The 16,736-nt window shown below is 36.6% G+C and overlaps 1 long non-coding RNA gene across 15 annotated transcripts in view; it reads left to right on the top strand.

Annotated features, from left to right (window-relative positions):
* Nucleotides 1-16,163, top strand: part of LOC145686254 (uncharacterized) — a 62,647-nt gene extending 46,484 nt beyond the window's left edge. For 14 of the 15 annotated variants that reach the window (XR_014131549.1, XR_014131548.1, XR_014131546.1 and 11 more), the window contains 2 exons: nucleotides 2,878-3,030; nucleotides 15,833-16,163. This is a non-coding gene — a long non-coding RNA (uncharacterized LOC145686254). The remainder of the gene's footprint in view (nucleotides 1-2,877; nucleotides 3,031-15,832) is intronic. The other variant, XR_014131554.1, reaches the window with a different exon arrangement.
* Nucleotides 16,164-16,736: the final 573 nt, after the last annotated feature.

The raw sequence follows: 16,736 nt of genomic DNA, 5'->3' as shown, positions 1-16,736 counted from the left end.
TCGTCACAGGGGAAAAAAAAAGCACATTACGTTCCGCTTTGTGTATTTAATTAGTTATTTATTAATACTGTACTGCATTAATATTCACTGCATAAGCTACTGTACTTTTCATTTCGCTGTTTAGAGTTTTGAATCTACAGTTGCAGTCCTGTTATATTCTCCTGTGTCGAAGTTCTGGAAAATTGGTGATTTGTCCTGAAAACGTCCTGAAAATTTTTTTGGAAAAAAGAGTGGGAACCCTGAACATAAAATTGATAGTGTAGATGAGAGTAATACTGTGATGGAGACGAAGGTCAAGATGATATCCTGAAGAAAGTGATACAGATATTTATGTACTATAGATGTACGGAAAAATAAGTTGTTAAATAACAAGATTGTTATTTATCTTCGTGTAAAAGGGCAGCACATACGTACGCTTTGAGCATATACTACTTGTAAATAAATTTGCAAAATATAGAACATCTGTGTTTCGTGGTTGAAAAGAAAGAAAAAAAGAAAATCTCTTGGATAGGTGAATTAAATTTGTTGTATGTGGGCGGGTGAAAATAAATTGATGTACAAAGTTTATTCGAGTGTAACAGTTGGTGGTATAAACTGGAACCAGTCATCCCAGCGGATATCTGAATAAAAGTCCATTCAGGGGAGAAAATGTGTTTGTTTTGAAAAACACTCATATGTAACTGGATGTGATTAATTAAAATAATAATAATAATAATAATAATAATAATAATAATAATACTTTTCCAGGGCGTTAATGAGTTAAATTTTAACAGGTTGGTTACTAAAAATTACATGCGTCAGATGCATTTAAAAATTGTAAATAGGATAGGACGGAGGTGGTGGCTAGAAAAAAAGAAAGAAAAAAATGTTTCTAAGAAAATCTTTTGACTTTTTGATGGAAGTTGTTGCGAGAGCACTGTGTGATATGTGAAACAGAATACAGAACAAATCAAATGTATGGGGAAACATAAGAGGTTCCTCCGGAATAAAAAGTATAAAGTAGTTCTGAAATGAGTACTTGGGGAGCGAATGGGTTTGGAGTAAAAGTTGACCGGATGGGAAGGCATTTGAAACTGGGACATGGATTAATGTTTTATGAGAAGTTAATTTATATGTACCGAGAAGGGGTTAACATTTTAAAAATCAGAAGGAAAATCTGATATAGTTTTATAATGGAGTTAAGAATTAAAAAGAGAGAACTATTGCAAACAGAGAGAGGGAGAGCGGATTTTACATGAGAAAAGACTTGTAATGCCCGGAATTAAAGGTAATTTGTGCCGGAAGTATCCTCAGTATAGTAATATTGTAATAATGATGATCGCAGTAATAATGAGAATCATAATAGATCGCATGAGATCGCAGTAATATTGTAAAAATGAGAATCATAAAGATTGTATACTTATAGAGAATGTATATGATGTATGTATGTGTGTTGATCTTTTTTACATTCGAGCGATGAAGGGAGAGAAGAAAATATGAAGATCGTGAATAAAATCGAATTCCACGATCCCAATGGATTTACGCGTTTTTTGACCCATACATACCGAATAAGTATTCTTTCGACATTTGCTCGTCCTGATGTCCATTCGCGTCGAGGCCACACCGTTCACCTTATCGAGACCAAATTTTAACTTAAGATGTTGATATGATTCTCCGGGGGAATGGGGGAGTAGAATTTTTTTCCTACCACTAGAAATAAGAGGTAGTTTACTGCAGGGTGAAAATAAAATTTTTACGCTTGGGGATTTTTTTCCGGACGATTTTGTCAAAAACGACTCAGGCAATATTGTTCATATTTCATTAAAAAAAAAAAAAGTTTCATTACTATCCTCACAATATGGCATAACTCATTTTTCCTGAAAAAATGTACGAAGAGTAATTCATTCCTGGGTATTTTTCACGATTTCCTCGAAAACGACTTAGGTGATTTTGTTCATATTTCATAAATAAATATGTAATTAATAACCTGATACTATGGCAAAACTCATTTCTCTCGAAAAAAGTGTACGAGTACAGGATTCCTACTGGTCAGGGAAAACGACTGGAAATCAGGGAAAGTCCGGGAAATTTTATAAAATTTTTTTTCTAACATTAATAGTACACCAATTTGAGCTTAGCCAACCATAAAGGATAACAGTATGGAACGTTGCTTAGATTTATGTGGGTGGTAAGTGGAATGTACGTATGAGCAATTGATTATTATTTGTCTCTGTAGAATAAATGTCCTCATATATAAATATTCACCGTTATTTATTCCTTATTTATATGTCAACGTCTTCCGACACCTGTCATGAAAGGAAATTTCCTGTCAGAGGTCAGGAAGAAGTCAGGGAATTAGATTTCTCGAGATCAATAGGAACCCTGGAGTAGTAGTTTTTTCTTTGGAATTATTTTTTTTCCTCGAATAGTTTGCACCAAAATGATATAGGTGACTTTGTTCATATTTTATAAATACATATTTCAGTAATAACCTGACAATATAACATAAGAATTGTTTTAATTAAAATACACTATATTTGAAAAAAAAATTAATTAAAAATTTGGTAGTCAAATGAATTGGTATACGAATAAGGTGGTGCTGCTATGCATAAAAGAAAAGAAAATTTTGAAAAGAATTTTATTTTATTTTATTTATTTATTATTTTTTGATTAAATTAGGAAAATTGAATTTTTAACCACGTGTGGTTGCAAAACGAACAATATATTCTGTAGAAGTCTTAATTTGCAGTATCAATGATGACAATCGGAATTACCGTTTGATTATGATGAAACATACAAATAGCGGCATTTTGATATCTGAGGTGGTGTATGTCAATAATGCTACATTTTTTATTCAAAATTTTTCCTATATAATAAATGTAATGTATTCTTTTTTAGGAACAACGCCACGCGATACGGATAAGTGTGATACAGAATAATCAAAAAGAAATGAAAGCGTCAGTAGACAGGAACAAAACACACTTGGAGAGCAACATTTACTAATAATAATTCGGAAAACTTGGCGCATTTACGTGAACATTTCGGCTACAGGTAACCTGAGTCAAATTAGATTCTTTTAAATACGAGGGTTGGAACTTAAATAGTGGCAACACTGCTGTGAAGACACTATGCAATGAAATGTACTAGTGGCGCTGATAGCGCACATTGTTGACATACGTACCTAACCTCCGAGCAAATAGATTCGCCCGTCCCACGTCACCGGCAGGCGCACAAGCGAAGGAAGCACAGTCACTTGTGAGTGAGCGGATTAGCGCATACGACTGTGCTTCGCATCCTGAAGGAACGCCTGGACATGCGCAAAATTGCATCACGATGGGTTCCGCATGAGTTGACGGAATTGCAGAAATGAATGCGTTACGACGCTGCTCAGACGCACTTGGAGCGCTATGAGCGCGAAAGCGAGGCTTTCTTATGCCGTATCGTAACACTGGATGGGCCAAATCTTACGAGCCAACACTGAAACGCCAATCCAACGAATGGCGTCATTATGGGTCGCCGCGAAAGTCGAAAGTGCGTCAGAGCCCCAATGTGGTGAAAGTTATGGTGATTCTCGTGTATGACTGTGATGGTGTTATCCTAACGCATTACGTTCCTCCAGGGCAGACCGTCAATGCCCTAATCCGGTTTCGTAGGCGAGCTCACGAATCGTCAGACGTCGATCACTGTCCACTAACGCGGCAACAGCTTGCACTTCTTCTTCAGAGACGCTAGGACGACCTGCCCGATGCATGTCTGCCACAGTTTGCCGACCTTCGTTGAAGGCTTTTAGCCACCGTGCCACTGTTCTGTACGGAAATGCCGATTCCCCACACGCCTCTTAAAGCTCTTGATGACACTGTCGTCAGGGTTTGCCCAAGTGAGCCCAGCCCGAAAAAAAAAAAAAAAAAAAACTTTAAAACACACCTGGGTTAGTTTTTTTTTTTTAATTATTTTATTGGTACAATTAAGGAGATCACATTGAAAGTGTTTTTTTTTAATCAGATTTTGTTCTTTCCTTGGACGAATTAGATGCTTTCACGTTAAGGTATACAACAACATTCAACATAAGACCTTCATAAAGTTCTGAATGCACTGAGTGGATAAAAGAAATCTTACCTTAGCTTGAGATAATTATAGAACCAATTAATGTATGGATTATGGTTATAGCCTATTTGAAGTAAAATATGCAATTTTATATTTTAGAAAATACTTTTTTTGAATAGTGTGCTCGGCAACGCCGAGGAACGTCATTCGTCATACGTTTGACGGGTTTAAGGCCATAGGTGCTGGTACTACCAGTAAATATTTACTACATTAGTAAAACTATTAGTATTACGAGTGCAAGTCAAAAATTATCTACACTTTTCATTCTACAGTTTATTTACATGAAGCTAAGGTTATACTATGCACATCATTTTTCTACGTAATCTACCTCCTTACCAATGCACTTAGCCCAATGGTCAACGAGCTTACGTATTCCTTCCAAATAAAGGGTTTTCGGTTGGTCGTGATGCCACTTTTGCACAGCATTTTGCACGTCTAATTCTGAGGCAAATCGGCGACCACGCAAAGCATCCTTGAGTGGCCCAAACGGAGCTAGGTCTGGTGTGTAGGGAGGGTGTGCCAATAACTCAAATTTCAGCTTGTTGATGGTTTCAATAGTATGATAAGCCGTGTGTGACCATACCCACCGTGCACAGACTTGATGAAAACCGAGCTCGTCGTGGATGATTTGACGGGCAGAGCCATGACCGATGTTCAAAGTAGCTGCTACCTCAGCCCTGCCCACGGCGAGCAGATAGTGGAAACTCTCCTCGTGAACGCTCACGAGCATTCTACGAGCAAATACCATTGTTCGTGCTTCGTGGATCTTCGGGTTTCGTCCTTAGAGGAGCGGAAGTGTTGTCAACCTTGGCGGTAATCACTAGCTTACCAAAAAAAAAAGTATGTATGGTAACTGTTTGCCATTTAGTGTAAAGTGTTTTTTTACAATGTGGTAAGCGTTAACTATAGACAATACAAACTTGTAACAGCAATCAAATGATAAACTATGTACGTTCCTTTTCTTCTTTTTTCTTTCCTTTTGTTAAAGAAGGATGTGGGTTTGTTATATTATGTTGTTTCGCTTTTTAGGAAAAAAGATAATCTGTTGATACGAAAAATAAAACCGTAGCACTTGTTTGTAATTATATAAGTATTATCTCCAGAAAATTAGCTTATGCATGTATGTGTGTACGAATAGGCTTAGCAAGGGGTTGGTTGTGGAGATTAGAAGCCACTATTACACTATCAATAGGAAGAATAGTATTTCTTACTCCACTTTTAAAGTTACTTTGATCGCAAAGAATCAAACAAAATATTAAGAGAGCCAAAGAGATTTTCCATTTTTAAGTGTGACCGTTAGTGACTGCAATTAGTTTTTTAACAAGGAGTGTCTTTTTAATAAGGAAAAATGTATTGTCCCTGGCTGCTTGCTTGCCGGTGGCTTGTTAAAAGTGAAAAAGAATGTTAAATCATTTCAACGACTGAAGCTACACGCTTGTCTTTCTTCGATAGTTACTGACTGATTTTGAAAGTCACAATGTTGTAGGCCTACTGTAATAGCGTAGGCCTACTGTAATAGCGTAGGTCTACTGTAATAGCGTAAATTCGGAAGGAAACGTTCCAACTGAATGATACGAACAATTATTCCCAATATCTTGAACATGAAACGTGGGTTGCACGGATAACGCTTAAAGTAGGCTGGACTGCACTGGAATTTCCTTCCGGCAAATTAGTGTTTGGTCGGAACTCAGTTCTTCTGTGTAATTGTCTCTTAACAACATTTGAACATTTCTTTTAGATAATAATAACTAAATAACTCTATGGCCTATGGAACCCGAAGGTTCAACGCCGCGTTTACAAAATATTTCCACTAACTTCTGTCCTTAGCCAACTGGATCCAGTTTCTACTCTGTACTCTTATTTCTGCAAGATCCATCTTAATATTGTCTTCCCATCTACGCCTAGGTCTTCCTAGTGGTCTTCTTCCAATTGGGTTTTCAGTTAAAATTATGAAAGCGTTTCTAATTTCTTCCATTCTGGCTACATGGCCTGCCCACCTGAGCCTTTTACACTTAATAACCCTAATAATGTTAGTTGAGCGGTATAAACTATGCAATTCCTAGTTATGAATTTCCTCCAATCCCTATTTTCATCCCTCTTTGGTCCGAATAATAATAATAATAATAATAATAATAATAATAATAATAATAATAATAATACGCATTATTATTATTATTATTATTATTATTATTATTATTATTATTATTATTATTATTATTATTATTTTTCAACCTCCCGTCGTTCTCCTATCAATCTAGCAACGAAAGGCATTTACAACTTAGCAAACGTGAAGCGAGTGACAAGTTACAGACCGAGTGCTAATGTAATACAACGTCACGAATTGTGTAAGCAAGCTAAGAATGTCTGAAACAATTCGTTTCCGATTTTTGCAGTCGTTTTTACGTCTGTAAGATGACATGTTTAATATTAGTTTCTTTCTTTCTTTTTTTCTTGTTCATTTGTTAGTTACTTCAACGCTAACTGTAACCTCTATCATGCGTCTTCCTCGACCAAAAAACGTACCAATTTTATTTCCTGCAGTGTTTTCGCGTCACTGCTTTCGAAATGGGGAGTGGGAGAGCACACCTGCACATTTCACGCTTGCGTCTGCTCAATGCTTATAATCGTGCGAATTTCTGGCCAGGATTGGCCATAGGTTTTTTGCCATCATGTGTGGTTGGCAACACTTATCGGATGCAGTGGAAGAAGCGATGCTAGCAGCACCTGTGCTCACCTGTTCTTATCTTCGCTCGTGCCCGCTCACGCTTTGGCTCCGGGAGCCAATTCATGGACAGGCCTGTGCTACCTCATTGATAGTGATTTGCCTATTCGCCAGAACCATCTCTCGAGTTTTGCTGAATGTTGTCATCTGTAGTGGAGGTTGATGGCCGTCCTGCTCCCTCTTCACGCGTTACACTTGTTCGACCACTTTTAAACTTCTCGAGCAACAAAAACACAGTTTTACATGATAGTGCACTTCTTCCATATTGCGATGATAGTCTGCGATGAATGTCTGACCCTTTGACACCCTCCGACCAGAGGTGTCGGATCACTGCTCGTTGTTCCTCTTTGATGCAAACTTCTAATGGAGCAGCCATGCAACAGAGGGAAGAAAAATGGAACAATTAAGATCACACTTTCACAGCATTACCAGAACAGTATAACAATAAAATATGCGAGGACAAAAGACAAAGTGCGCAATGACAAAAGGGTAGATAATTTTTGACTCACCCTCGTATTTTTATTACCTTTGATAGAAACACAAGTATTCTTCAGTAAAATTTGGTTTTCCAACAACAACAGTTTATTCCAGTTATTTGTTAGTACTCTTCAATTAAACATTCTGTAGAATCAACAGCAGCAATAGCGTAAAAATTCTTGTCAAATTTAAGGAGCTTAATGCTCAAAATTCCGAAAACCACGTAACACTTATTATTTCAAGTGCTGAATTTAAACTTAAGCACTAGTGAAAGTTTCAATGTACAGTGAAGAAAGCTGCATTTTCGACAAGAAAGAAAAACCGTCGTGAAAGAATTGTTCGGGTAATTCCCGCAATTGAACACACAAAGCATTGGAACTGAATACATCAACAATAAACTTATTTATTGTACGCTGGAAAATATTTATTTTCCATAAGTAGAAGCTTTGCTTTGTATATACTTAAACACAAACACAGTTTCGCCAACCAACACTTTGGCTTCATCAGACACTGTCTCATCTCTAGATAGTGTCTGATGAAGCCAAAGTGTTCGTTGGCGAAACTGTAACACGTATGTAGTTTATTATGTGAATATATTGTTTTGCTCAGCAAATAGTTTGTATTTATGGAAAATATTTAATATAATTTAAAACCTTTTGAAAGATTTACTTTATAAAATATGAATTATATATTTGTTAATTGTTTTAAATTAATTTTCTGGAAAGAACCGTCTTGCAACAAGTGCTCGGGAAATTCCCGTAGTTGAACGCACAAAGTATCAGAAGTGAACTTCAACAACAACAACAACAAAAACAAAAACAACAACAACAAAAAAAAAAAACAAATATTACACTGGAAAATATTTCATTTAGGACATTTTGAAACATTTATGTTATAACACATGAGTTACATATTTGTTTTAAATTAATATATTTGGTGTACATATATGGCGAACGTCACTGAGGTTCCTGGTATGATTTAATCTACATTTGTTCGTTCGTTTGCCTGTACCACACATACTACAGGGTACCACTTTCAGTGTTTAAGTTTAAATTTTCAGGGTACAACACGAGACACATTAAATTTCCTGTACAGATTTGGGCGACATACCAACGTAAAATTTCAAAAGGGCGTCCATTTTGTCAAAATAGCGGGTATCCACACTACAAAGCACAATTTTCGGTCTTTCAAGTTGAAATTTTAAGAGTAGAAGCACGAGAAACACTAAATTAGCTGTATGTATTTTGGCGGCGATCGAACGTAAAATTTCAAAATGGCGGCCATTTCTTCAAAGCAGTAGTGAATAGAAAATTGTTGCAAGTTGTGACAATGATAATCTTGAAATATAAATAACATTTTAGCATTTTTACCCCACAGACATTGAAATATTTCGAAAAAACCCACATTGGCCCAGGTGGGTTGGGTTTTCTCTGAAACCCGGGTTTTATCAAACCCTGACAGTCGTGCTGTATGACCTCTGGCACATTCAATCTTGATCCAACTCCGTTGTTGCTGTTTCGAAAATATGGTGACACCTTTACGTTAGACCGCTCGCTCACAAGTGACTGTACTTCCCTCGCTTGTGCGCCTGCCGGTGACCTGGGACGGACGAGTCTTTTTTGCTCGGAGGTTAGGTAGGTATGTCAATAACGTGCGCTATTAGCGCCACTAGTACATTTCATTGCATAGTCTCTCCACGGCAGTGTTGCCACTATTTAAGTTCTAACCCTCGTAATTTTGTTCCAAGACATTAACAATAGACCTAGTAGGTAAATTGGAGTTCCCACCATCCTAGAACAATCTGGAAAAGTCAGGAAATTTCACGAGAGCGTGAAAACCTTGCAAAAGTTAGAAATTTAAGTACGGATTTTTAGTCCTCAAAACCTATTTCTCTTTTTGTCTTATCCGGCTATTTGAGAAGGGATATTTTATGTGATATTCGTATTACGTATGTCACCAGCAACACGCCCAGCATCCAACACACTTCTCTGGGCAATCAAGCACTCCTATTGGAGATTTTCAACAATGCACTCTTTGTTAATGGAGAAACTCCTTTCCACTGCTGCGTTGCTATGGAAAAGTACACATATATTTTATAAAATGAATTAGTTTGTTTTGCATGACTTCTTTACCTCCACACACGCTATATACATGTACATGCATAGTAATGTCCCCTTCAGAGAAGAATACAAGTTCGGGGTGAGGAAGCGGGGAGCAGAGGGTGTAGTTGTTGCCCTCTGAAGAGTTCTACGATAGTTTATTATTCTCCAAAGGCAAACTTGTTTTCAGAGTTGCCAGGTATATGGTGAATGCCATGTTTGTGTAGAAATCCGGAGAAATGCTTCCTTCGGATCACTTGGAAGGAGGAGATACTGTAAATCAAGCTTCAGAGACACCTGACACATGACTAGCCAGCAGTTAGAGCAGAAAAATTCCGTCTTACTGTTAGTCTTTAAAATGAAGGACGAAAAAAAAAAGTTTGAAAAACTTATCAATGAATATATTGTATTTGAGAGTAAATGTGCTACTCATTTTGCTATAGTTTAATTTATTAGAGCATAGGGAGAATCTGGAGAGATTGTTTGAACAAATAAATATTTGCTATGGAAACTGGCACTTATCATACAGTTATTTAGCACTTTTTTTTTTAGTTTTTGGCTTATTTGGCACTTTTTATTAGTCTCAGTACTTCCACAACCAGAAAATAAAATTATAAATCAATTTACCTCGCATGATCATTGAAATTATACTTATATTCATTATCGACTCGAACAACTTTTTTATTATTATTATTATTATCTTTATTCCATATTTTGGTTTAAAGAGTGACGTGCTCTGAATTTTCATGGTTCTTGATAAAAGTTCGAGTTGAATGGATAATTGCTTCACACCCCCTTTTCGTTGCGAATCCTAATTGGTTGGGCTGAAAATAGGAAGAGCATTGCTGATAAACACTGGAGCATGCGAGCTTAGAAGCCAATCTCCTTAAGGTGCAACCTACAGCTATTGGACGAATTCCGCCTTCTTTCTTACGGAGTGCACAAAGTGTGGCTCCAAAGAAATATTTTCGCATATCTTGAGGCACTCTTCCACTCAAAATAATATTAATTAACCTCGTTCGATTTTCCAATATTTCAGCTGCTTCCCCTGCCGATTTTGATATCAAATCCTTTAGATGTTGTGGAGATAAGCCATCAATGCGTGAAGCTGAACCACTGGGAAAACTGTAGGTAGCTCTTGAAACTATCTTAGCATCCACCGTTAAAACAGGATCACATTCTAAAGGAGGATCTGGAAACGAGAGTTTCCTAGATGGCGTGGGGTGTTTGTTGGCGATATTTATTATTTTACATTATATAGAGAGCTGAAAATTTGTGAATTGTGACCTGAAAACCTTGGAAAAGTCGGGGAATTCGTACTCTTCAAGTAAATGGGAACCCTGTATGATGATGATCGAGACTGACTAATTTTGTGACGCTTGCAAGTGTATCGCTGTTAGATCGCTGTTAGTATAAAATATTTACAAAATGTAAATAAATATTAGTTTGACTGCTTTCTTAAACATTATTATTGTAAAAATATGAATTCATGCAACAAAATATGCCAAATTCACTTGATTGTGTACAGTATATAGTGTTTAGAAATTTAGACAAATTAATAACCGTAAATATCTCCAATTTTTATTTGACAACAAAAAAATATGTCGCTGTTATTTTCCGAAGGCATTATTTTATAAAGAAGAGTCAATTTTTCGGTATGGATTTTTAAAAACTACGGTTGGGCATGGTAGAGTTTTATTATGGGAACAACGATACTGTGTAACTTTTTATTATTATTAAACAAGACTTTGTACTTTTATACAGCGAATTAGACATTTTACCATGTTTAGATATGTTGCAACATTTAATAATATTAAAATATTCAGAGACTTTCGGAAAATTCTGAAGATCAAGAATGAATGAAAAAATCGCACCTTAGTTTGAGATAATTAAAGATCAAATTAATGCTTGAATTATATTTGAATTAAAGAACAAATTAATTTATGAATTATTTTCAAGTAATACACATTCGCGTAATACGCAATTTTACTTTTTAAAGAAATTCTGTAAAACAAACAGGAATAATAATTCGAGAACATAATGGCCTAGAATGTAGGAATTACCGATTTATGCTATTCTCGGCACACAGCCAGGCCTGGCAATGTTTCTCTATATGTAGCGATTAACAAATGGAGATACGCGGTTAAGGGCCCGTGAAATTTGAACTTACAAGTTGTATCACGCAGAAACAATCTGACCAATTTGGGCCATTTTTGTTATAAGGATAGCTCTTGAACCTTTGAAACTTTACGTATATTTATTTTGGCGCGGTCATGCATGACTGAGAGTGATGGATGTGTGTGTGTGTAGCAAGACTCAAATTGTATAAGTATTTATAAGATGTTAGTCACGTGTTCGAAGTGTTTTCATTCTGGAAACTTACACGAAGTTTATAGCAAATGGCAGTTGGACTCATGTTGGAAAATGTAAAAGAGAAATAAAACAACTCTTCTCTCACCTTCTGGTGGTCAAAACCCACTAGTTTGTGAATCCAGAACTAATAACCAGTAGGAATGAAACAGTATGAATGTTCAGGTTTTTCTTGGATCTACCGAATTTATCTGCGTCTATTGGTATGGCCTTCCTCATTTGGCAGTGAGCCCAGCAGGCCCATGAAGTATGCTTGGCCGAAAATTGTAAGGAGAATACGGTCCCAGCCCTTTCGAATCTCCAATAAAGTGCGCTCCATTAGGAGAGCAGTAATACAGGATAATTACCCAACTCACAGAAGTATAACTATATGACATCGTATCTCAAAAGGAACGAATTCCATCATTATCCGAAAGAAACTCCCATTGGAAGCGCACGGACACCGTCTCACAGAGTGCCATTATGAAACATACCTTGCAGGGGAAATGGTGTTTTTCCTGCATGAGGGTAGCTCTACCTAGCTGAGACAGTCTATTTCTACCGTCAAATAAACTACGAGAGCCATTTGAGTTTGTGCTGCAGTGGAAGGAAAAGTTTTTCAATGGATTTCTGATGGTGAAATATTGCAGCCGGGGAACGCTACCACTAGCCGAAGTGTCTTTCAACGGCGCTTACTTCCAGGAGAATATCGTACACCTTCTGTATGATAAATATATTCCCCCCCCCCCCTGCAGGGTGACGAGACCATAAATGTATAAATTAATGTCGATAAGCCCTCCAGCCATTCCGCTCGATCATACCAGATGTTCTACGCAGTTAAGGCATAACAGACGAGAATTCAAGTGATCTAATTGTCTTCGTCCCCGTGAGTCTTACCAATGGACTACTCTGTGGGTTCAAATAGGCACTTACTCAACGCCATCCCCGTACTTTATAGGGACTTCGGAAAATTGCTGAAGTGGTATGAGACCATTCCCATTCTAAGCATTGCTAATTTGGAAACTGTTTCCGGGCGATTGTTCGGACCTATGGCCGTCACATCAAACATAGTGATGGGAAAAGAGGATTTACTAGCCAGGTTATGCAGTTTAAAGTCAACTGTTTTTATCGTGGTTAATCTTTTGTACCTGTGCGAACGAGAGTACTTACCTTAAGAAAAAAAATCTTTTTTCGCATATGTTAAATGTAAATATGTGTGTGTAAAGGAGAATGGAGAGATCTAAAACAAATCCTTTAGTTAAAAGATATCTTATTTTAAGAAAGTAAGTAGGGTGAAAAATGTGAGGAAACAGGAGAAAACTCACGGATACGGTGTTTGTTCACAATTTATATCAGATCCAATTTTTTTGTTTTGTCGTGAAAACAATAGAATAATTTGACCGGGGATCGAATGAACGGCTTCACCCACCAGACTTGAACAGTCTACCATTGCCCAACCCTGGGCCTCTATTCCGAGAGAAGTATATTACTTACTGACAGTGGGAGTAAACTACAAAGTTTTTTATACGTTAGAGCTGTGACTTATTGTACAGCCTATTTTATTTTTGGAACGATGTACATGTTAAAGACGGATTTAATTTTATATGTTGAGTTTAACGTCCCGTTCAGTAGCGAGGCTATGTGATACGAGGGAGCTACTAAACACATCAGCTCCTGCCGGGAATCGAACCCAGTTCTCCACGCCAAAGCCACATACGCTAACTAGTTAATCAGAAGGGAACTGTAATTGTTGGAATGAGAAAATGAGGAAAACTTACGAGCACAATATTCCATTCTCGATAATGTTTGAAAGAAATGTAAATATATTAACTGGATTAAAAACTGGTGTCTATTAGAGCGAAAGCAATGTTGGGATTTTAAAAATTGTTATAATGTACAGCTTATCGTACAAATGCTGGTATACAGTATTACTGGTAATTGTTACGTTTAAATAGTTAATTCATTACTCTGCATATGTTTAAAATATTTGTTAAAGGAGCAGTTCGAGTTAAAAACAAGTTTGGTGTAATAGAAAGAGTAACAAAAAATAAGAGACCCGTATTTTTTTATATCTTAATAGGCCGTTTCGTTCAGCTTCTACAGACATTTGTTTTTGTTGAATCGTAACTGCTTACGTCATTGGTGGGATACGCGAAAAACTCAATGTGAGTCAGCAACCACTCCCTTGTACGCAGCTGATAAACCTTTAATAGTGCATTGGATTTAATAGATTGTGTTTTGGATTTGTTAGTTGCTCTGTGTTGAATTCTTGAGGGAAGTTTTTGTTAGTTGTTTTTCCTATAGCATTAGTATTAAAAAAAGAGTATATATATATATATATAGAGAGAGAGAGAGCAGTAATTACGTTTGTTGTGCGAAACAGTGTTTCTTCCAGACATGTTTTTATGGTGGCACTGTCTCCCGGAGCTCTGAGAGATTCCCCTGGAGGAGACCAAAATACGTCTATAATATAATAAATATAATAGTACTGTGTAAAAATAGTGTGCCTCTCCAAATACTAAGTGTCCCACCCCCGGATTTTTTTCTGAAAGAAACACTAGTGTGAAGTAGAAAACACGTGTTGGTACAGCGCGTGCTGTGTCTGTGAAGTGAAGTAGAAATGCCTAACACCTGCTGTGTTTTCGGTTGTAATTCTTGTGCAGTTGAAGCTGAGGACGTAAAGTATCTTTTCTTACGTTTCTAAGTCGGGAGAAATCACCAGATCGATATAAATTATGGCCGAAGAAAATCAATGGGAAAAAATGTACCAAATAAAATCACTCGTGTTCCAAACATCTTGAAGAGCCTGCCTCCGAGAAGTCAAGTTTACTGAAAGAAAAGTTAATGTAAGTGGCGGATCTAAGATGAGCCGGGGGCCTAGGCCCCCAGTTTTTGAGTGACAAAATTGATTTAAGCTATTATTTAGATATTTTTGAAAGTTTTTAGTAAACATGATATACATAGTCTGGGTTCTGACTCCCCCCCCCCCTTAATTTTTACCGTCTAGATCCACTTCTGGCTAATGCCAGGAGAATTATTTACACGCAAACTGAGAAAGAATGCTGTTCCAAGTATATTATTGAAAGGTTTAAAATCCGAGCCATTGAACAAGCACCGATCTATGTCCAGTTACCAACGTACAAATATCGTACAAGACGCAATTGACGGTTGTAGTCAAGACGAGGCATTAGAGGGTAATAGAGACAATGTCACTCATGATTCTGAAGATACTACTTTAGAAATAAGCTATACAATGTGAATTACGGAGTGAAATATATCGGCTTGTAGAAGGAATCAGTGACGATGACTGTTCCTCAAGACATTGATTCATCGTTTAATTTCTCTGTATCATGTGACAATGATGATGAAACGGGTGATGAGAGTTGTTCCGCGGACAGCTATGAGAATAAAGAAATTTAACCGGTGAAGTGTTTTTCGTATTCTGGCAAACTTTACAGATGTTATTTCATTTTTGCCTCATATGTTGCGCTCCTGTACATACCTTGAAGCACAAAATTATAGGGTCAACGTTAAAAATTGCAACAAAACGTGAAAATGAACATACTTATGTTTGGGAATCGGAAGAATGATTAAAGAAAAGGTACTTAGGTGTTGCAGCAATCTCGTCCGCCATCTATTTACATATTGGTTTCGATTTTTTTTTTTTTTTTTGGAACGCTGAACTCATGCTTTATAGGATACGTTTTATAATATTATAAAAACATTTGTACAGCCCACCATCAGATATCATTTTCTACATGCAGATGATATTTATAAGTCTTTGCAATCAGTTCTCGGAAAGGAAACCGCACTTAGAACGTGCCACCGCACCTCTCACAATCGAAATGCTTGGCACTGTGTAGTATGTATTGTAAGCCTGCTCTCGCTCTTTGCCCACCTATGACGTCATCACAAAATCTTTCTTCCTCTGTTACTCGCTAACGACTGAACGTATCGCGATCAAACAAACACCATTCCTTTTAGAATTTTCAACTCTACAAATGGAAATAAATTGTAAAAAATGCATTTCTAAGTCGAACTGCTCCTTTAAAGATGTTTTAAAATTCTTTTATTGATAATCCTTTATCTTTTCTTTTTATAGGATGGAGCAGTGGGAAATCATGCAGTTCTTAGAAGAAAAACTCAGATCATATCGGGGTTTTAAGCTATAAGAGGGAGAAAAGAAGTTAAGCTGGCACACGCCAGAGTTAGTATTAAGTGTAAATTGCCCTTTTAATAATGATATTTATCGAAATGTTCGTATATGTGAAAAAATTGTCAATTTTTTTTTCCTGTATTGCGAAAATGATTATAAAATGATGTTGGTATTGAAATATTGGGGTTACCATGAAACAAGGAAGGGAAGGAAGGAAGAAATCTGTAAATAGTGTAAGTGTAGATATTGGCAAAATAAAAACAAAATATTCATCTGAGTATCATGACTTATACCTCATTCTCTTCAGAATAAATCCAGCTTTCAAATAGTGATTGTGTGTGTGATATACGAGAAAAAGGAAGTTTGGGGTAAAATTGGGAATTTTCTGTCCAATTATCCCTTTTTCAACTGTAACGCCCTCTGGAGCGACCCCAGCTAAGGTACTCAAGTATAATATACCTTGATAACTACTTTGGTTTGCATGTAATACATGTATCAAGTTTCATTGTAATATCTAATATAATTACGAGGCAAAAAATTTCTCTGTCTTGCTTGACAATACGAAATTTCATATAGGAAAAAGGGAGATATAAAATAAAAAGCCCTAAGTGTCGTTCGTATGTAAAGAACGGAAAATGCATTTTGTTATAACGTTACATCCTCTAGACATGAGGCAAAAAGTTACTTGAAGCAAATATATAGGTTCTAGAGTATGCTAATTGATTATATGTATGCGCGTCACAGCGTTTATCCCAAAGAATGTAAAAGGGTTAGTATGAAATTAAAATGTATAAAATGTAAGTGATAAAACATAATTTACATGGATATTACAAACGGCGCCTCTTTACCT

Source organism: Thermobia domestica, chromosome 5 (genome assembly GCF_964235325.1).
Source record: "Thermobia domestica chromosome 5, izTheDome1.hap1.1, whole genome shotgun sequence".
In the NCBI taxonomy this organism is placed as follows: Eukaryota; Metazoa; Arthropoda; class Insecta; order Zygentoma; family Lepismatidae; genus Thermobia; species Thermobia domestica.
The sequence above is the reverse complement of the archived record's forward strand: the minus strand, read 5'-3'. Positions and strand labels throughout refer to the sequence as shown.